This window comes from Pseudophryne corroboree, unplaced genomic scaffold, assembly GCF_028390025.1.
Source record: "Pseudophryne corroboree isolate aPseCor3 unplaced genomic scaffold, aPseCor3.hap2 scaffold_1021, whole genome shotgun sequence".
In the NCBI taxonomy this organism is placed as follows: Eukaryota; Metazoa; Chordata; class Amphibia; order Anura; family Myobatrachidae; genus Pseudophryne; species Pseudophryne corroboree.
In genome coordinates, this window is record NW_026967648.1 from 103,306 (window position 1) to 125,163 (window position 21,858).

General features: G+C 44.9%; 8 non-coding genes across 8 annotated transcripts; 7 read left to right on the forward strand and 1 right to left on the reverse strand.

The window, feature by feature from the left end:
• The first annotated feature begins 20 nt into the window (after positions 1-20).
• On the forward strand, positions 21-136 carry LOC134987917 (U5 spliceosomal RNA). Its single transcript, XR_010193461.1, has one exon. It is a non-coding gene; the product is annotated as a U5 spliceosomal RNA (small nuclear RNA).
• A 286-nt stretch (positions 137-422) lies between these two features.
• Positions 423-537, forward strand: LOC134987908 (U5 spliceosomal RNA). Its single transcript, XR_010193452.1, has one exon. It is a non-coding gene; the product is annotated as a U5 spliceosomal RNA (small nuclear RNA).
• A 275-nt stretch (positions 538-812) lies between these two features.
• LOC134987904 (U5 spliceosomal RNA) lies at positions 813-928 on the forward strand. Its single transcript, XR_010193449.1, has one exon. It is a non-coding gene; the product is annotated as a U5 spliceosomal RNA (small nuclear RNA).
• Positions 929-3,353: 2,425 nt separating this feature from the next.
• LOC134987921 (U5 spliceosomal RNA) lies at positions 3,354-3,466 on the forward strand. Its single transcript, XR_010193465.1, has one exon. It is a non-coding gene; the product is annotated as a U5 spliceosomal RNA (small nuclear RNA).
• Positions 3,467-8,293: 4,827 nt separating this feature from the next.
• LOC134987932 (U1 spliceosomal RNA) lies at positions 8,294-8,457 on the reverse strand. The gene has a single exon (XR_010193475.1). It is a non-coding gene; the product is annotated as a U1 spliceosomal RNA (small nuclear RNA).
• A 144-nt stretch (positions 8,458-8,601) lies between these two features.
• Positions 8,602-8,717, forward strand: LOC134987884 (U5 spliceosomal RNA). The gene has a single exon (XR_010193428.1). It is a non-coding gene; the product is annotated as a U5 spliceosomal RNA (small nuclear RNA).
• Positions 8,718-8,987: 270 nt separating this feature from the next.
• LOC134987906 (U5 spliceosomal RNA) lies at positions 8,988-9,103 on the forward strand. The gene has a single exon (XR_010193451.1). It is a non-coding gene; the product is annotated as a U5 spliceosomal RNA (small nuclear RNA).
• Positions 9,104-9,389: 286 nt separating this feature from the next.
• On the forward strand, positions 9,390-9,505 carry LOC134987897 (U5 spliceosomal RNA). Its single transcript, XR_010193441.1, has one exon. It is a non-coding gene; the product is annotated as a U5 spliceosomal RNA (small nuclear RNA).
• Positions 9,506-21,858: the final 12,353 nt, after the last annotated feature.

Below are 21,858 nucleotides of genomic sequence, written 5' to 3' on the forward strand. Positions count from 1 at the left end.
CGACAGGTGGAATCTTGGTCATGGTCTGGTTTTTCTTCAGAATGAGCAAATCTTTCGCCTTTTATTAAAGATTTCCGTGGAGAGGAGCAAAACTGAGTTTTATCTCAATTTTTGCATGCCCCATATTATTGGGGTTTCTTTTATCAGTTTAAAGACAGAACGAGTGTGCTTTCTTGTTAGCTTTAATGTAAGTTTATTTGTATAACAATGACAGTAAATGTCTGTTTCTTTTCAAGCAGAACTTTCTTGACCATACTAATTGCTTGAAAGATCTGGGAGCACATGGAAAAGAGTACAAACCATGCTTATAGCAAGGGGAAGCCTGGTGAGAAATCTGCTTTCTTTCTTTCAAATTGGGTGCTCACTTTGAGCTGAATGAGGACTGCTGGCATGGCACTCAGGCGACAGGTGGAATCTTGGTCATGCTCTGGTTTCTCTTCAGAACGAACAAATCTTTGCCTTTTACTAAAGATTTCCGTGGAGAGGAGCAAAACTGAGTTTTATCTCAAATTTTGCATGCCCCATCTTATTGGGGTTTTATTTTATCGGTTTAAAGATAGAACGAGTGTGCTTTAATGTAAGCTCATTTGCATAGAAATGACAGTAAATGTTTGTTTCTTTTCAAACAGAACTTTCTTGACTATACTAATTGCTTGAAAGATCTGGGAACACATGGAAAAGAGTACAAACCATGTTTATAGCTAGGGGAAGCCTGGTGAGAAATCTGCTTTCTTTCTTTCAAATTGGGTGCTCACTTTGAGCTGAATGAGAACTGCTGGCATGGCACTCAGGCGACAGGTGGAATCTTGGTCATGCTCTGGTTTCTCTTCAGAACGAACAAATCTTTCGCCTTTTACTAAAGATTTCCGTGGAGAGGAGCAAAACTGAGTTTTATCTCATTTTTTCCTTGCCCCATCTTATTGGGGTTTTATTTTATCTGTTTAAAGATAGAACGAGTGTGCTTTAATGTAAGCTCATTTGCATAGAAATTACAGTAAATGTTTGTTTCTTTTCAAACAGAACTTTCTTGACCACACTAATTGCTTGAAAGATCTGGGAGCACATGGAAAAGAGTACAAACCATGTTTATAGCAAGGGGAAGCCTGGTGAGAAATCTGCTTTCTTTCATTCAAATTGGGTGCTCACTTTCAGCTGAATGCAGGGCCGGTGCAAGGTTCCTCGGCACCCTAGGCAAATCTTCATCGCCCCCCCCCCCCCCCCAATGCCCGGCCTCTCAGGTGAAACAGTGCGTAGGTAGCGTCTTCTAAGCTCCTTTTAAGCTTTATAAATATATACAATATACTCCTGTACTTGTGCGCAGCACTTGCGCAGAAATAGCTTAACAACGTTTCGGATGCTTTGATATTGAATCTTTAATATTGGATGTTTTGTCAAAAGATGCAACATTAAAGCATCTGAAAAGTTGATAAGCTACAGTTGTATTTCCGCATATGTGCATACTGTACTTCTTTGAAACATGTGGAGTGCCACCCATAAATACAGGAGTGCCACCCATAAATACATATATATATAGTATATACATACATAATAATTTTGACACATCCTCCAACACCGCTACACCAGTTCCCCAGTCCCCCCCAAGCCCTAGATGCTTGTACAAAGTTAAAAAAAAAAACCTCTGCAGGGTGGTGTGTTTATTAAATGTGACGTTTCAGGGACCGTATCCCCTATCTTGAAGAAGGGGAACGGTCCCCAAATGTCACATTTAATAAACAACACACCCTGCACAGGGTTTTTTTTCCACTTTGTACAAGCCTCTGAGTGCCGCCAGCTATTTGGATACCATATGCATGTGAGCATGTACCCTTATGGAGTGACAGAGGAAACAGGTTACTATATATATATATATATATATATATATATATAGTGGAAAGGAAATCAGCGGCACTCAGCAGACTGTTGTAAAGTAAAAAAGTCTTTAATCCGGTCCATATATATATATCTAAAAAGATCTATCAAGATAGATGTACTGTGTTTATACATAGATGGATATACTGTGTTGTGTGTATATGTGTGTATATATGTGTATATATATATATATATACACACACACACGTGTATATTACTGTGGCCGTTTATTGTGGCCACCTACAGACAGCTGCCACCTCTCAGGCACTAGAGAGGCGCAGCTGCTGCAGAACCTATTGCCTTTCACATAAATTAAATAAGAAGAGGCAGAGGGGGGGGAAGAAGTGAACCTAGCTACAAGATGCAGGAGGGGGGGGGGGAGCAGCGGGAGCCTAATAGCTGTGGGGGAGCTGGTAATAAGAAGAGGCAGAGGGGGGGGGGGGGGAAAGAAGTGAACCTAGCTACAAGATGCAGGAGGGGGGGGGGAGCAACGGGAGCCTAATAGCTGTGGGGGAGCTGGTAATTAGAAGAGGCAGAGGTGGGGGGGGAGAAGTGAACATAGCTACAAGATGCAGAAGGGGGGGGAGAAGTGAACATAGCTACAAGATGCAGAAGGGGGGGGAGAAGTGAACAAAGCTACAAGATGCAGAAGGGGGGGGGGAAGTGAACAAAGCTACAAGATGCAGGAGGGGAGGGGGGGGGGGTGCAGCGGGAGCCTAATAGCTGTGGGGGCGCTTGTCACAAAAAGAGGCAGCAGCAGGTACTGATGCGGGAGCCGGTCGCGGGATTGGGGGGGTAGCGCGGATAACAATTTGCACTGGATTGTAGGGAGAGACGGCGCCCGATGCGGCAGCAGTGCGGACCAGGCCAGCGGGTGACTCTCCTTCATGTGCCCTGTGCCCAAATGCAGGGGTGATGGGGGGGGGGGACGCGGCGCGGGAGACCATCGCGTGGGGGAGCGGCGGGTAGTCAGTGATGCGGAGCGGACCAGGCCAGCGGGTGACTCTCCTTCATGTGCCCTGTGCCCAAATGCAGGGGTGATGGGGGGGGACGCGGGAGACCATCGCGTGGGGGAGCGGCGGGTAGTCAGTGATAGGCTGATACTGTGGGACCCGGGACCCCGGACTCAGGAGCACAGGCGGCAGCAGGCTGCACATAGCCCACATAACATAGTGGAATGTGTTATGATCGCAGAGGTGGGGGGGCGGCGGCACGGCAGGGTTGCAGAAGTAGGCACACAGTCAGTCAACTCACTTTTGAAGGCAGAGTCAGACAGACGTGGTGGGCGCACACGAGCAGCTCCTCTGTTTCTGCTGAGGCACATGATAAAAAAGTGTTCTCTTTCACTTTCGTTCACTAAGCAGTGCCGCCCTCCAGTGGTCGCCGCCCATAGGCAGCTGCCTAAAGCTGCCTAGTGGTAGCGCCGGCCCTGGCTGAATGAGAACTGCTGGCATGGCACTCAGGCGACAGGTGGAATCTTGGTCATGCTCTGGTTTCTCTTCAGAACTAACAAATATTTCGCCTTTTATTAAAGATTTCCGTGGAGAGGAGCAAAACTGAGTTTTATCTCAATTTTTGCATGCCCCATATCATACCTCCCAACTGTCCCGATTTTCGCGGGACAGTCCCGTTTTTTGGGGACTGTCCCGCTGTCCCACCTGCGGGCCGCAGTGTCCCGCGGTGGGGAGGACAGTTGGGAGGCTCTGTCTGTCGCTGCCCTGCTTAGCAGAGCAGCGGTGAATAGACGCTGTGCGCATGCGCACAGCGTCTATTCACTGAAGTCAGAGGGAGAGGTGGCATGCCAGCGGCTCACAGAGCGCTGGGCATGCCCCCTCAGTGCCGAAAACGGGGGCGTGACTCGCGATCGCGGTTCCTCGCGCGAAGCCACACCCCCTTTTACTTAGGCCACGCCCTTTTTGGGAGCGCGCGCGACTTCGCCACGCGTGTGTCCCTCTATGCGAGCCGACAAAGTTGGGAGGTATGCCCATATTATTGGGGTTTCTTTTATCAGTTTAAAGACAGAACGAGTGTGCTTTCTTGTTAGCTTTAATGTAAGTTTATTTGCATAACAATGACAGTAAATGTTTGTTTCTTTTCAAACAGAACTTTCTTGACCATGCTACTTGCTTGAAAGATCTGGGAGCACATGGAAAACAGTACAAACCATGCAGTATCACAAGAGCCTTTATTTGATCTTTCATGAAGATAGAGCAGAATTGAGGACACGTCAACAATTTCTGCCGAAGGTGGTTCATCTTTCCACATGGTGCCTTTGGCCACTGACACCTTCGTTGAGTCAAAGTCTCTGGCTGTGGTCAGAACTTTGAAAATTTATGTCACCAGAACGGTTCAGATTAGGAAAACAGAGGCTCTGTTTGTCCTGTATGCTCCCAACAGGATTGGGTGTCCTGCTTCCATGCAGACCATTATGCGCTGGATCTGTGGTAAGATTCAGCATGCTCATTCCACGGCAGGATTGCCGTTACTGAATTAGGTGAAGACCCATTCTACTAGAAAGGTGGGTTCATCCTGGGCAGCTGGTCGGGGAGTCTCGGCATTGCAACTTTGCCGAGCAGCTATTTAGTAAACACTTTTGCTAAGTTTTACAAGTTTGATACCTTGGCCGATGATAACCTCAAGGTGGGTCATTCGGTGCTGCAGAGTCGTACGCACTCTTCCACCCGTTCAAGAGCTTTGGTATAACCCCATGGTTCTTAATGTGACCCCAGCATCCTCTAGGTCGTATGAGAAAATAGGATTTTAATACCTACCGGTAAATCCTTTTCTCTTAGTCTGTAGAGGATGCTGGGCACCCGTCCCAGTCCATACTGTGTCTGCAGTTATTACTTGTGGTTATACACATGTTGTGTTATGGTTCTGGTCAGCTTTTTGCTGCAATTGTTCATGCCGTTGGCTTGTGTTCTGTTGAATGCCACGTTCTGCGGCATGCTTAAGGTGTGAGCTGGTAAGATGCTCACCTTAGTTTAACAATAAATCCTTTCCTCGAAATGTCCGTCTCCCTGGGCACAGTTCCTATAACAGGAGTCTGGAGGAGGGGCATAGAGGGAGGAGCCAGTTCACACCCTTTGATAGTCTTAAAGTGCCCATGTCTCTTGCGGATCCCGTCTATACCCCATGGTTCTTAATGTGACCCCAGCATCCTCTACGGACTAAGAGAAAAGGATGCCCTTGCGCACTATCCTGACTTCTCCTCCCGTCTGCTTACTTTGTGCCTTCCAACGCACAATGCGAACTACAGGTGGTGCTGTAGGGCCCACACCCTTTTACTTGCCTTACAGAACAGCTCTGGAGCTGTTACAGTGCCCAGCTGCTGCAAGAAATCAGCTTGAATGCTTCAGGGGATGGGGCATGGCCAACATGAGCCCCACACCAAAGGAGGGTGGGGGTGTTTAATGAGAACTAGGGGTCATCCAAGCACTGCAAAAGGCCGCCATGCCCTGCACGCCCCTTTTCTCTTTTCATATGCAGATGAGGGTTCCAGCCAACTTTGGCCCACTGCTTGGATAACATCACTGTATGCAAATCCGTCTGCTGCAGACCTTCCCCCAGGAATGCTTGTACTAGATGTTGCATATGGTTTGATATTTGATGGTGCTTCAGTATTAGGCAGCCTTCCGCCCTCCCATGTTCATCTGAAAAGATGTGGTCTCCCTGCAGTTGTTGTCCCCAGACGAGAGTTCCCTTGTGCTTCCTCAGTTGAATCTCCTTAACTTGACGGGGGAGGGGCTGCCAGAGCAGACACCCTCCCCAGCCCTATCCCAACTCATACTTATTTTGCATATGAGATTTCTTGATCATGAAGATTGTTCTCACAGGGTGAGGTTCATCCATTATATTTTAAAATAGGAAGGTACAAATTACATATTTGAATTGCATTTATGTGCTGGATTCAAATGTCCCCCCCCCCCCCCTTCCATTCTCAATTGTGCCCGTCAGCAGCTATTCTAAGGTTGCTGCCAATGGGTGTGACACATTTATTTCTTCTGTGGGGTACACTGGACTCCACAAGGATTCACATTGGGGTGTAGAGTAGGATCTTGATCTGAGGCACCAACCGGCTCAAAGCTTTTGACTGTTCCCAAGATGCTCAGTGCATTCTCCTCTATAACCCCGCTTCCATGAACAGGGAGCTCAGTTTGTAGTTGGTGCCTTCAGTAGCAGGCCACTTAACAGGGGCCTGCCTCAGGCAGCCTATTCTTAGCTATAAATTTTGACAAGAAAAGAAGAACTTTTTTTATGAGAATCTACAAGGGCTGCAGCAGGCTAGGTCTAATAGACATCTTTACTGCAGCTTCATCACTCCCAGCGGCGCTGTATACTCCCGTGCCCCGGTTGCTGGGTCACTGCAGCGGAGGCTCCGCTTTCATCCTAAGGTCAGTCACACACACACCACCCTTCCGGATCACGAGGCCGCTGATGAAGGGGAGCGTGGCCGTAGGGGGTGGACCGTGTGCGCACTGGCGTGGACACTGATTACTGGGCAGCCGCTCCACTAGCCACCAGGAACAGTTAAGGAGCACAGGTCTGGGGGTTTTTCTCCTATATTAACCCAATTTTGTACTGCCCGCAGCGCATTGTGATAGGTAATAGGGCCTGATTCAGGTTGGATTGCAATCACAATAAGCGATCCAACTGCAAAAATTGCTAAGAGCATACGCATGTGCCTGCATTTTCTGCGGCACCCCGCAGAGAATGCGATCGCCTCTGCCTGTCAATCAGGGCGGGGGGGGGGGGGGATAGGTGGGTCAGCAACACTCCATTTCCAAGTCAGGGATGGAGCGGTGCGGGTGCAAGGCTTCAAAATGGGGTCTGCAACGGAGGAGACACAGGGGGCGTGGTCACAGCGGCTGTATGACATCACATTCAGCCGCTGTGATCACAAAAATGGTGGCGGCTTCCTGCGCGCACATACAGTCTGCACCAGCAGGAGGCTACACCATTTTTTATGATCACGCTGAACTGCAGTGCGACTGCAATTACAGCATGGTCAAGAAGGGAGGCGTCATGCTGGGTGGCCATGCCTTTTCACTGTGCAGGAGCCAGCACCGCTCACACACTAGTCCCCGGGTGCAGCCCCCAACCCCCGGGACACCCGGAGCAACAAAATGTAGATTCAGGCCACCAGGCCACGCCCCTACCTATGAAACCATGCCTCCTTTTTACCATTGCGCTGCTTATCTGCGCGCACTGCATTACAATCTCCCTCGCCACCTCTCTGGGTGTCACCAGTAATAGTGACACCTCTGCCATGCTTGTAGCAGCTGGTCCTAAGATCTACGCCTCAAGCCCTGAGTGTTTGCCCTTGTGACTTGTTGATCATCATAGCGAAGCAGATGCTTACAGAAAACTGCAGGGGCTTAGATTGAAAATAAAAAAATTGATGGGTATAAGGTAGAGAGGAGCGGGTTCGGTTCTCCGAGAACCGAATTCCCCACGAACTCCACGTGGTTTACACTGGTCCGAGGCAGGCTCGGTTGTTCCCGCCTGACTCGGAAAACCTGAACAAGGGAAAATGTCATCATCCCGCTGTCGGATTCTCGCGAGATTCGGATTCCATATAAAGAGCTGTGCGTTGCCGACATTTTTACTCGTGCATTGAAGAGAGAGCGGAATGGACGTGGCTATGTTCTCTCAGTGGAAATCTCAATATCAGTGCTCAGTATCAGTGGTTACTTATTGCTGCTGAGTAATACTAGTAGTGTGTCTCTCCTGCTCAGTGTCAGTTCTCAGTAGTATCCTCATCAGTGCTCAGTATCACTGCTCATTGTCTTGTGCTGCATTGTGGTGCTCAGCATACTACAGTACATTACTAATAGTCCAGTGCTGCATCTTGCTGCTCAGTGTCAGTTCTAGTATCCTCATCAGTGCTCACTATCACTGTTCATTGAATTTTGGTTTTCTGTATACTACAGTAACATAGTAATATAGTAACATATAGTAACATAGTTTTTGAGGTTGAATAGAGGCAAATTGCCCATCGTGTTCAACCTGTTTTAAGTTGTGATGATTCTACATACTTGCTGAATAATGTTTTATGACTAGTTAGCTACTATAACTCATGTTACCCCCGGATTAACCATGTTGATATTTTAAGTATTATAACCTTGGATAGCTTTTTCATTCAGAAATGTATCCATTCCTTTTTTAAATCCAATTACAGAGTCCGCCATTACCACCTTCCCTGGCAGGGAATTCCACATCCTGATTGCCCTAACAGTGAAGATCATAGTATCTCACCTGGCAGGTAAGTAGGAGTTGGGCTAGAGCTGTGGAGGATTGCTGCTCGGGCACCCCCTGTCAAGTGAAGGAGATCCAACTGAGGCAGCACAAGGGAACTCTCGAAAGAAGAACAAGGCTAGAGGAAGATCTGAGACAAAGAAATCTGACTTTTACCAGAGCTGACCAGAGGAAAGCACAAACACAGTCCCCCACTACCACAAATAATGCAGTCGAGTTTCCCACATTTGGGGAAATCACAGGGGTCAGCATACCCAGAATGCAATGAATGAACCTCACCCTGGGAAAACAATCTTCATGACCATGGTATCTCCTATGCAAAATAAGTATGATTTGGGATAGGGCTGGGGAGGGCCGCTGCTCAGGCACATCTCTGTCAAGTAAAGGAGATTCAACTGAGGCAGCACAAGGGAACTCTCATCTGGGGACAACAACTGCAGGGAGAACACATATTTTCAGATGAAAATCTTGGTCATGCTCTGGTTTCTCTTCAGAACGAACAAATCTTTCGCCTTTTACTAAAGATTTCCGTGGAGAGGAGCAAAACTGAGTTTTACCTCAATTTTTGCATGCCCCATCTTTTTGGGGTTTCTTTTATCGGTTTAAAGATAGAATGAGTGTGCTTTAATGAAAGCTCATTTGCATAGAAATTACAGTAAATGTTTGTTTCTTTTCAAACAGAACTTTCTTGACCATGCTACTTGCTTGAAAGATCTGGGAGCACATGGAATACAGTACAAACCATGCTTATAGCAAGGAGAAGCCAGGTGAGAAATCTGCTTTCTTTCAAATTGGGCGCTCACTTTGATCTGAATGAGGACTGCTGGCATGGCACTCAGGCGACAGGTGGAATCTTGGTCATGCTCTGGTTTCTCTTCAGAATGAACAAATCTTTCGCCTTTTATTAAAGATTTCCGTGGAGAGGAGCAAAACTGAGTTTTATCTCAATTTTTGCATGCCCCATATTATTGGGGTTTCTTTTATCAGTTTAAAGACAGAACGAGTGTGCTTTCTTGTTGGCTTTAATGTAAGTTAATTTGTATAACAATGACAGTAAATGTCTGTTTCTTTTCAAGCAGAACTTTCTTGACCATACTAATTGCTTGAAAGATCTGGGAGCACATGGAAAAGAGTACAAACCATGCTTATAGCAAGGGGAAGCCTGGTGAGAAATCTGCTTTCTTTCTTTCATATTGGGTGCTCACTTTGAGCTGAATGAGGACTGCTGGCATGGCACTCAGGCGACAGGTGGAATCTTGGTCATGCTCTGGTTTCTCTTCAGAACGAACAAATCTTTCGCCTTTTACTAAAGATTTCCGTGGAGAGGAGCAAAACTGAGTTTTGTCTCAATTTTTGCATGCCCCATATTATTGGGGTTTCTTTTATCAGTTTAAAGACAGAACGAGTGTGCTTTCTTGTTAGCTTTAATGTAAGTTGCCATAGATGCAGTGAAACACGCGTGTAGGGCACGGCGTGTCCGCGTGTATTTGACTCATGTGAAATGTTATAAAACAAAAATATATGATTATGATGTTAGCTGTTAGTCTCCACTAATAGGGAATAGAAGCTGAGCTATAAGAAAGGAATACACTAGATATGATGTCACTTAGCAATTACAATGTCTAAAGTGCATACAGATAGCTACTAATAACTCTTGATAAGAAAGTATATCAGTGTGGGTATATTTATATGATGGAATATTGGGACTAGTGAATATATATCACTCCTGCTGTCCAGATTGGCAATAACCAGACAATTATGATAAGAGTAGAGATGTCACATGGGCTGCTATAGATATTAATTTAATGCTGTATGTGTCATTTGTTACAAATGGATACATTTTCTATGAGTCAGCCTAGCAGCTGCATGTTCTAACAGAACACTATCCTCACACAGAATCTGCTAACCTTGAGATAACTAAATGACAGTGTGTAACAGTCTCTTTACTATAAGACTGTTACAAAGTAATATATATATTTGAAGTCAGTCTAGCAGCTGTGTGTTCCAGCAGTTTATAAGACAAAGAAAATCTCCTATTGTGGAATCTAGACACATGGGACTGCTGGCCTGTGTCATACTATTTCTATGTAATACCAGTAACATGTATATAACTGTTACATAATTGTTACAAATGGATAAATCTTTGAGTCAGCCTAGCAGCTGCATGTCCTAACAGGACACCATAAATCCTTTACAGTGTAACAAATTGATTGGTAACACTTAAAGGCTGGAGAGCAGTTATATGCCTTACTAGCATACTCAATATACCACATTATTACACCAGTTACCACGATTATTGACAGCGCATTTGATATATTATATTACCCTCACATTGAGTCTGTTTACCTTTAGATAACTAAGTGACCGAATATGTAACAGTTTCTCTATCATAAGACTGTTACAAAGTGAGATAGATATATTTGGAAGTCAGTCAAACAGCTGTGTGTTTCAGCGGTTTATAAGAAAATTCCTCATTGTGGAATCTGGACCACTAAGGGTTATTATATATATAGCACATGGAATTGCCACATCTCCCTATATGATAATTTCATTACACTGTAACATAATAAGAATTAACTCTTTAACAGTGTAAATAGAGAGTAATGAATCTCTGACACATGGAATATATTATTTCTTAGATGAATTGGATAAACCATTATGACAGACACTTTGCTTCCTAATAAGAATTGAGGTGGCTATACCTCTAAGGAAAGCATTATTGCCTACGCCTAGATCAGATTAAATAAGATCTGGCTGAATATATGAAGGAAGGTTGCTATTTATATGAGAATTGGAATTGCTATATTCCTTAAGGCAACCCCACCGATTGATATATGTTGTCAATTAAGTATATCTGAACGGCTATATCTGGACCAGATTTAATAAGATCTGGCTGATTATATGAAGGAGGGCTGCTATTTATATTGGAATTGCCATATTCCTTAAGGCAACCGCACCTGTTGGTATATCTCGCCAATTAACTATATCTAAACAGCTAAATTAAAGCTATTCATCATTTTTTTTAGTTTGGATATTAATAAATATGATCTTTCCATGATGCATAGAGATTTCCCTATCAAGTGATTCCTTATCCGATATAGAAAGCTATCCCCCTATGGTATTGAATTTAGGAATATAGTCTTAGGGGACACAGAGAAATAAGTGATCCCCATCTACCTAAGCACCCCACAAATTGGAGGCTAGCTTACCGGTTATACTCAATCACCCCCACAAATTCGCCAATGGGGATGGCTTCCCGGGAGGTAACCCCTATTGAGTGAAGGGAGTATATAGGATATGACCCAGTGGTACCTGACGACATAGATACTAACAGCTATTTAATAACATTACGCTAGAAAGTGATTATTAGCAACATATATATCTATATAAACAACCCCGCCAGGGTTGTGCCTTCAAAAATAATCACACACGGACACGCTTTTTAAACCTTTTTTTCACATCTCTTTATTCTTCTTATGCACATGTATGTTAGTTCTGTGATTTTAACCTTTATGTTTCACTGCAGTTTGGGATAATAATATTAATATTTATCCAATTTTAATACATACTTAATAAAGGTTATATTTTATGATTCATTCATTCTGTCCAGTGCGTCAACAGTGCAGATTTCTTCTTGTTTTTTCTCCCAAATTCTATAACAATGACAGTAAATGTTGTTACTTTTCAAACAGAACTTTCTTGACCATGCTACTTGCTTGAAAGATCTGGGAGCACATGGAAAACAGTACAAACCATGCAGTATCACAAGAGCTTTTGATCTTTGATCTTTCATGAAGATAGAGCAGAATTGAGGACACGTCAACAATTTCTGCCGAAGGTGGTTCATCTTTCCACATGGTGCCTTTGGCCACTGACACCTTCGTTGAGTCAAAGTCTCTGGCTGTGGTCAGAACTTTGAAAATTTATGTCACCAGAACAGTTCAGATTAGGAAAACAGAGGCTCTGTTTGTCCTGTATGCTCCCAACAGGATTGGGTGTCCTGCTTCCATGTAGACCATTATGCGCTGGATCTGTGGTAAGATTCAGCATGCTCATTCCACGGCAGGATTGCCGTTACTGAATTAGGTGAAGACCCATTCTACTAGAAAGGTGGGTTCATCCTGGGCAGCTGGTCGGGGAGTCTCGGCATTGCAACTTTGCCGAGCAGCTATTTAGTAAACACTTTTGCTAAGTTTTACAAGTTTGATACCTTGGCTGATGATAACCTCAAGTTGGGTCATTCGGTGCTGCAGAGTCGTACGCACTCTCCCACCCGTTCAAGAGCTTTGGTATAACCCCATGGTTCTTAATGTGACCCCAGCATCCTCTAGGTCGTATGAGAAAATAGGATTTTAATACCTACCGGTAAATCCTTTTCTCTTAGTCCGTAGAGGATGCTGGGCACCCGTCCCAGTCCATACTGTGTCTGCAGTTATTACTTGTGGTTATACACATGTTGTGTTATGGTTCTGGTCAGCTTTTTGCTGCAATTGTTCATGCCGTTGGCTTGTGTTCTGTTGAATGCCACGTTCTGCGGCATGCTTAAGGTGTGAGCTGGTAAGATGCTCACCTTAGTTTAACAATAAATCCTTTCCTCGAAATGTCCGTCTCCCTGGGCACAGTTCCTATAACTGGAGTCTGGAGGAGGGGCATAGAGGGAGGAGCCAGTTCACACCCTTTGAAAGTCTTAAAGTGCCCATGTCTCTTGCGGATCCCGTCTATACCCCATGGTTCTTAATGTGACCCCAGCATCCTCTACGGACTAAGAGAAAAGGATGCCCTTGCGCACTATCCTGACTTCTCCTCCCGTCTGCTTACTTTGTGCCTTCCAACGCACAATGCGAACTACAGGTGGTTGTTCAGCCTCTCACTAAGCCCTTTCTGGCAAATTTGAAGCCTACAGTATAACCACCTTTACTTTTCAATAATCTGTTCAGAAGAGGTGTTTGTAGAACGGTGTTTTATTATTCAGTAAAGGGATCACAGATATGATGCGTTGATTTGATGTACAATACGATATGATGATATGTGATAATGAGGTAAAACTGTTAATGAAACAAGAATATGCAATTATGATATGCATGTGAAAAGCAAAATGGATATACACAAGTACATATAACATAGGCTGTGCAAACATGTGATTACATGTGCGAGTATAAACTACAGTGCAGCTAACATTACTCACTGGCTAAACAGGTTGAGATGAGACATTTAATATACAAACTCACCATCGAATGCTATATGAGAGTTGGACCCATGTAAAGCATGACTGTCTGGGACCATGAGGGAAGTAGAAAGGCTGATCCCAGCTTCTTCATCCCAGAATGCATTGCAAGACTGGCTACAAGAGGCTATGAGGGTCAAATTAATTGATGGGACTGACCACTAGATGGGGCAATAATACAACTTTCTGTAGTAAAAGTAATCAGATCTACACAAAGCAAATGCTGAAGGCATGACACTCCCCGTCTGGTATCACTGGTACCATATTTTAAACTCTAAACAGATAACAATAAGAATAGTTCAGTCACTGGTCTGAGGAACAACTTAGTCTCTCCTCGCTTACAGATCTTGACCTCAACCTTACGAACCTTCCCATCCTTGCTTGGGAACGTCTTGGTGACAAGACTTAAAGGCCATTCGTTGCGTTGTGACTGGCAATCTCTGACGAGCACAATGTCACCTGGTTTTAAGTTGGGTTTGGCAACTTGCCACTTGCTCCTTGACTGCAGGGTAGAAAGGTATTGTCTTTTCCATCTGTCCCAAAGGGTGTTTGCAAGGCTTTGAACTTGTCTCCATTGACGTTTGAACAGGTCTTTGGTATTGAATTCTCCAGGAGGAGCATAGGTAATCCCGGTCTTCTGTGTAAGAAGAGTGGCCGGAGTAAGTAGAAGTGGGTCTTCTGGGTCATTAGACACTGAAGTCAATGGTCTTCCGTTGACAATAGCTGAGACTTCAGCCATGAAGGTTGTTAAGCTCTCGTGAGTAAGTCTTGCAGTTCCCACTTGCAAGAATATGGAATCAAGGATTCTGCGTATCATGCCGATCATCCTTTCCCAGGCACCTCCCATATGAGAAGAATGAGGCGGGTTGAAGGTCCATGTACAACCTTGCTCACTGAGATATCTCTCTATGCTTTTAGTGTCAATGTTCGAATTAATTTGTAATTCTTTGGCTGCTCCAATGAAGTTGGTACCTCTGTCGGACCGGATGTGTTTTACTGGGCCACGGATAGCAATGAAGCGTCTAAAGGCATTGATGAAGCTTGAAGTGTCCATTGATTCTATAACTTCGATGTGAACAGCTCTGATGCTCATACAAGTGAATACAACCGCCCAGCGCTTGCTGTTCGCATTCGCACCTCTAGTATGTCGTGTGATGACAGTCCATGGACCAAATACATCAAGACCAACATTGGAGAAAGGAGGGTCTGTACTAAGTCTGTCTGTTGGAAGATTAGCCATCTTCTGAGTTTGGGAAGTACCACGAAGTCTACGGCAAATGATACATTTGAAGATTGTGCTGCTTACACACCTTTTCGCTCCAATAATCCAGAACCCAGCTGATCGTAGAGCTCCTTCGGTAAACAATCGTCCTTGGTGTTTGACTTCGTTGTGATAGTGTTGCACAATTAAAGAAGCTATGTGGTGACTCCCAGGAATGATTAAAGGATTTTTCTCATTTGTCTCCAAGTTTGCTTCTTGAAGACGGCCTCCTACTCTCAATAAATGATTTTCATCAAGAAAAGGGTCTAGCTTTTTTAAGGTGCTGTCTTTGGGAATAGGATTTCCACTGTTAATGCAGTCGATCTCTCCGGAAAAGATTTGGTGCTGCACAACACGGATGATAAGGTTCTTGGATCGTTGTGTTTCTTCTGGTGCGTAAACATTTTGACAGTGGTGCCAACCTTTACATCCATTCACACTTACAGATGCGTTGCGTTTAAATGAATGGACTATGTGAGTTAAGCAGGTAATGGCTCTGACAAGTGATTTCCAAGTTGAAAATCTTTGGAATCTGTGAGGCTGAAGTTGACAATCTGAAGTTACGGTATGGATTGTAGTTATTTGTGGACGAATTTCAACATCTGAGTCTGCGTCTACTAGCTTGAATATGCTACTTTCAGGATTGTTCGAATCTGCCTTGTACAGGAATTCAGGTCCTCTGAGCCATGTAGTGTCTTTGAGGATACTGGCTGGGACAGCTCTTGTAGCGTGATCTGCTGGATTGTGAGCAGTAGATACATAGTGCCACTGTTTTGGATTGGTGGATCTTCTGATTCTTAGCACACGATTGCTGACATAAACATGGAACCGTCTGGTCTCGTTGCATATGTAGCCTAATACTACCTTACTGTCTGTGTAGAAATCTGCTTCAGAGAGTCCAATTGGTAACTCAGATGAAATGAGCTCAGCTAATTCTACAGCTAGTACTGCAGCACAAAGTTCAAGTCTGGGCACTGTGTGTTCTGGACGTGGAGCTAACTTTGCTTTGCCCATGACAAATCCAATATGACATTGTCCCTTGATGTCCATGGTCTTAAGATATGCAACTGCAGCAATTGCTTGGGTTGAGGCATCAGAGAATACACATAGTCTCTGGTTTTGTACTGCTGTAGAAGGCACGGGGGCATATGGACGTGTAATGCGGAGGTTGGTTAAGGTAGATAGAGAATCTTTCCACTCTTGCCACAAGTTTCTTTTCTGGGGAGGCAGTGGGGCATCCCAGTCAATTGACTCACAGGTTAGGTCTCTGAGCAAAGCTTTACCTTGGATAGTGACAGGAGCTGCAAATCCTAAGGGGTCGTACAAGCTGTTTAGAGTAGAGAGAACACCTCTGCGAGTGAAGGGTCTTTCTTCGCTGTTTACTTGGAAGGTAAAGGTGTCAGATTTTAAGTCCCACAAGAGTCCAAGGCTACGTTGAGCTGGTGGGGAATCGGTTCCTAAATCCAAGTCTCTTAAATCGCTGGTATGATCTTGGGAAGGGAAGGCTTCCATCACTACTTTGCTGTTGGAAGCTATTTTGTGAAGCCTCAGGTTTGAACAAGCAAGCATTTCCTGAGCTCTTTTGAGGAGGCTGATTGCTGTCTCGGCTGTTGGCATAGATTTTAGGCAGTCATCCACGTAGAAGTCTTTATCTACAAGTTGTCTAACATCAGAACCATACTCTAGCTCACCCTCTTGAGCTGAACGTCTGAGTCCATAGATGGCAACTGCAGGTGAAGGGCTGTTACCAAAGATGTGTACCTTCATGCGATACTCCGTGATGTCTTTTGAGGGGTCATTGTCTCTGAACCAGAAGAATCTTAGGAAATTCCTGTCTTTTTCTCTCACAAGAAAGCAATGAAACATTTGTTGAATGTCAGCTGTGAAGGCAATAGAGTCTTTTCGGAAACGGATGAGTACTCCTAGGAGTTTGTTGTTAAGGTCTGGTCCTGTCAGGAGTACGTCATTTAAAGAAACACCTTCAAACTGGGCACTGGAATTGAACACCACTCTTATCTGACCTGGTTTCTTCGGGTGATATACTCCGAACATTGGCAGGTACCAGCATTCTTCTGTGTCTTTAAGAATGGGAGCTATCTCGGCGTGACCATTCTCAAATATTTTAGCCATAAAGGAGAAGAAATTATCTTTCATCTCTGGTTTCCTGTGAAAGTTGTGTTTAAGTGAAGAGAAGCGTTTGAGTACTTGTTCTCTGTCATTAGGAAGGCGTTGTCTGGGTGTTCTAAAGGGTAGAGGAGCAACCCAGCTGTTGGCATCATCCTTGACTAGTCCTTTCTCCATTATTTCCAAGAATAGTTTGTCCTCTATGGACATTGCCACCTGGTCATCCTTCTTTGTTCTCTGGAAGACTGCGTGTCCCAGATGATCTTGATAGTTGTCACAGATATGGTTGTCACTAGTTGAGTCTATGAAGGTACAGTGTGGTAATTCCTTTATGAGGAAATGGTTATGACATGGCTGGAATAGAGAAGGGCGTCCATTTTCTAAAGTACAGGTAAGCATGCTGTTGACAGAATCTGGTTTATGCACATCTCCAAGACATACTTCTCCTATTATTACCCATCCCAGATCCAGTCTTTGAGCGTAAGGTGCGTTATGTGGACCATTAATCTGACTTCTGGCTTTGTGGACTTGTAGGATATCCCTCCCAATGAGTAGATTTATTTGGGCATGTGGATCCAGTTCTGGTATCAGATGTGCTATGCGTTTCAAATGTGTATGGTGTTTAGCTACATCTGGTGTAGGAATCTCACTCCTATTGTCTGGAATCTCGTCACACTCTGTGATAGTTGGTAAAGAGAGACATGTCTTCCCATCCAAGGACTCAATTTGATAGCCAGTTGCTCTCCTTCCTGTTGTCTCAAAACTCCCTGCGCAGGATCTTAAGGAGTAAGGAGTGCTGGGTCCTTTAACATTAAAGGTCTCAAAGAAGATTGATCTGGCTAGAGACCTGTTACTTTGGTCATCTAGGATTGCATAAAGTTTAACGGCTTTGTCTGGATGGCCTTTGGGGTAAACTTTGACTAAACATATTTTGGAGCAGGATCTACCGCTAATGGCATCTTTGCAGACTTCGGTACATTGTGAAGTTATTTCTGGTGTGACTGCAACAGTGTCTTTTTGTTCTACACTGTGCTCCCCGCCATGCTCTGTATCGGTATAACTGTGTTGCAAAGCCCATGGGGGAGGACCAGGGTGTAGAGCGGTATTGTGGTCTGTGCTGTGGCATTCTGTGCAGTTAGCACTAACCTTGCAGTCCTTGGCGAGGTGTGATGTGGAGGAACAGCACTTGTAGCAGATCCTATTCTCCTTTAAGAAGGCTTTGCGGTTCTCCAGGGACTTTTCTCTGAAGGTTCTGCATTTCAGGAGAGGATGCGGTTTGTGATGCAGAGGACATTGCTTGGCTGGATCTTTGTCTGTGGTCTCTTGGCGATTAAAGCTGGTAGACCTGCGGAAAGAATCTGAATAATGCACATTAGTCTTGTGAACTGCAACTGATGTTTTGCGGGGGTTAGGTACCATAGGTGCAGTATTTGTCAAGGTAAAGGCAAAACTAGGATCATTCCTGGTCATAGCTTGCTGGTGTACAAAGTCCACGAAAACTGAGAATGGTGGAAATTGCACTTTGTTCTGCCGCTTATATTTGGAGCCATGGTTGATCCATTGTTCCTGCAGATTATACGGTAGTTTCTGCACTATAGGGTTAACGCCTCTGGCTGTGTCAAGGAAGGCAAGTCCTGGTAAATCTCCCTCACATTTAGCTACTTGAAGTTCTTTTAGTAAGTCACTTAGTTCTCTGAGTCTCTGATAGCCTTTGTTGGGTAACCTGGGGAAATCGTCTATTCTTTTGAACAGAGCACTCTCTATTATCTCTGGTGAGCCATAGCACTCATTAAGTCTATCCCAGATCATCCTAAGTCCATTCTCAGGGTGGTTAATGTTAATCACTCTTATCCTTCTAGCATGTTCTGCAGATTCATTCCCAAGCCATTTAATTAAGAGGTCTATCTCTTCACTATGTGAAAGGTCTATTCCTCTGATAGCGTTTTGAAAAGAGGACTGCCAGGCTCTGAAGTTCTCAGGGCGATCATTGAACTTTGAAATACTAATCGTGACTAATTCACGGCGGGTGAGAAATTTAGCAAAGTCTAATGTGTCCTGATTGGCTCTTGGAGATGTCGGTACATTAACACGGTAGGTATATGGTGTGTAGTCATACCTGTTAGTGTTGTCTGGTTCCCGACGGTTGGTATCACACCGCTTCTGTGTGAAGTAGGCTGTGTCTTTCTTGGAGTTTGCAGATTCAGACATCTGAGGTGGGGAAGAGTTGTCCCTCATAGGTTCACAGTGTCTAGGATTCTCTTGCTTGCAAATGTGTGGTCTGTTGTCCACTGGTGGTGGCGCTGTAGAGTGTACTTGATTTGTTTGCATGAGGTCTGAATGCGTACCTTGTAAAGATGGAGGGTTGCTACTCCTTTTTGAGACTTGACGTACGTATTCTGATGTGCGTTGCAGTGAATCCTGAGATCCATTCTCTGTGTCAAGTACATTGGTTCTTCTTATATCAGGGAGTTCTGCAGTCTCCAAGATTTCTGCTTCAGCTATGGCAGCCGCTGCCTCCTTCTCTGCAGCGAGCTTCTCGCCGATTGCTTCTAAGCGTTTGCTCTCGATTTTTAATTGCATCTCCTGCTCGGCAAAGTTAGCCCTTACTTTTGCGGCTTCCGCTTTTGCACGTGCCATGATGGCTGCATTACTGACAGACAAGGATTTGGAGGAACCAGAGACTTGGGACCTTGTTTTGTATGAGGATATCGTTTTCTGTGACATGGTGATCTGGTAGAGATGTTTGATTGTGTAGAGACTGCTGTAATGCTGTCTGCAAGTAACTGTTCAGACTGGTCGCAGATCTCTGAGGAGTCAGTATCTTTGAACTGTTATGAAGCTGCTTGACTGTGAAGAGACTGTTGTGTTGCCTTATAAGCGTGGCTGCACTGACTTGTACAGGTTTCTGTGTAGTCAAATGGCGGTACTCCTATTGCTGAGCTGCCATAGTTGGTAGACTGTATAGAAACTGTGTGGCTGTCATATGCAGATAGCTGTGGCTGGCAGTGTAACGGCTCTGTAAGTCAGTATATGTCCCCACTGCTGACAGGCAATGATTTACTGACGGAGTCAGTGTTAGAGAGTCCATCTGCTTGTAGCATTCGATGTTTTACTGTTCAGCCTCTCACTAAGCCCTTTCTGGCAAATTTGAAGCCTACAGTATAACCACCTTTACTTTTCAATAATCTGTTCAGAAGAGGTGTTTGTAGAACGGTGTTTTATTATTCAGTAAAGGGATCACAGATATGATGCGTTGATTTGATGTACAATACGATATGATGATATGTGATAATGAGGTAAAACTGTTAATGAAACAAGAATATGCAATTATGATATGCATGTGAAAAGCAAAATGGATATACACAAGTACATATAACATAGGCTGTGCAAACATGTGATTACATGTGCAAGTATAAACTACAGTGCAGCTAACATTACTCACTGGCTAAACAGGTTGAGATGAGACATTTAATATACAAACTCACCATCGAATGCTATATGAGAGTTGGACCCATGTAAAGCATGACTGTCTGGGACCATGAGGGAAGTAGAAAGGCTGATCCCAGCTTCTTCATCCCAGAATGCATTGCAAGACTGGCTACAAGAGGCTATGAGGGTCAAATTAATTGATGGGACTGACCACTAGATGGGGCAATAATACAACTTTCTGTAGTAAAAGTAATCAGATCTACACAAAGCAAATGCTGAAGGCATGACAGTGGTGCTGCAGGGCCCACACCCTTTTACTTGCCTTACAGAACAGCTCTGGAGCTGTTACAGTGCCCAGCTGCTGCAAGAAATCAGCTTGAATGCTTCAGGGGATGGGGCATGGCCAACATGAGCCCCACACCAAAGGAGGGTGGGGGTGTTTAATGCGAACTAGGGGTCATCCAAGCACCGCAAAAGGCCGCCATGCCCTGCATGCCCCTTTTCTCTTTTCATATGCAGATGAGGGTTCCAGCCAACTTTGGCCCACTGCTTGGATGACATCACCGTATGCAAATCCGTCTTCTGCAGACCTTCCCCCTGGAATGCTTGTACTAGTTGTTGCATATGGTTTGATATTTGATGGTGCTTCAATATTAGGCAGCCTTCCACCCTCCCATGTTCATCTGAACAGATGTGGTCTCCCTGCAGTTGTTGTCCCCAGACGAGAGTTCCCTTGTGCGTCCTCAGTTGAATCTCCTTAACTTGACGGGGGAGGGGCTGCCCGAGCAGCCACCCTCCCCAGCCCTATCCCAACTCATACTTATTTTGCATATGAGATCTCTTGATCATGAAGATTGTTCTCACAGGGTGAGGTTCATCCATTATATTTTAAAATAGGAAGGTACAAATTACATATTTGAATTGCATCTATGTGCTGGATTCAAATATCCCCCCCCCCTTCCTTTCTCAATTGTGCCCGTCAGCAGCTATTCTAAGGTTGCTGCCAATGGGTGTGACACATTAATTTCTTCTGTGGGGTACACTGGACTCCACAAGGATTCACATTGGGGTGTAGAGTAGGATCTTGATCTGAGGCACCAACCGGCTCAAAGCTTTTGACTGTTCCCAAGATGCTCAGCGCATCCTCCTCTATAACCCCGCTTCCATGAACAGGGAGCTCAGTTTGTAGTTGGTGCCTTCAGTAGCAGGCCACTTAACAGGGGCCTGCCTCAGGCAGCCTAATCTTAGCTATTAATTTTGACAAGAAAAGAAGAACTTGTTTTATGAGAATCTACAAGGGCTGCAGCAGGCTAGGTCTAATAGACATCTTTACTGCAGCTTCATCACTCCCAGCGGCGCTGTATACTCCCGTGCCCTGGTTGCTGGGTCACTGCAGCGGAGGCTCCAGTTTCTTCCTAAGGTCAGTCACACACACACCGCCCTTCCGGATCACGAGGCCGCTGATGAAGGGGATCGTGGCCGTAGGGGGTGGACCGTGTGCGCACTGGCGTGGACACTGATTACTGGGCAGCCGCTCCACTAGCCACCAGGTACAGTTAAGGAGCACAGGTCTGGGAGTTTTACTCCTATATTATCCCAATTTTGTACTGCCCGCAGCGCATTGTGATAGGTAATAGGGCCTGATTCAGGTTGGATTGCAATCACAATAAGCGATCCAACTGCAAAAATTGCT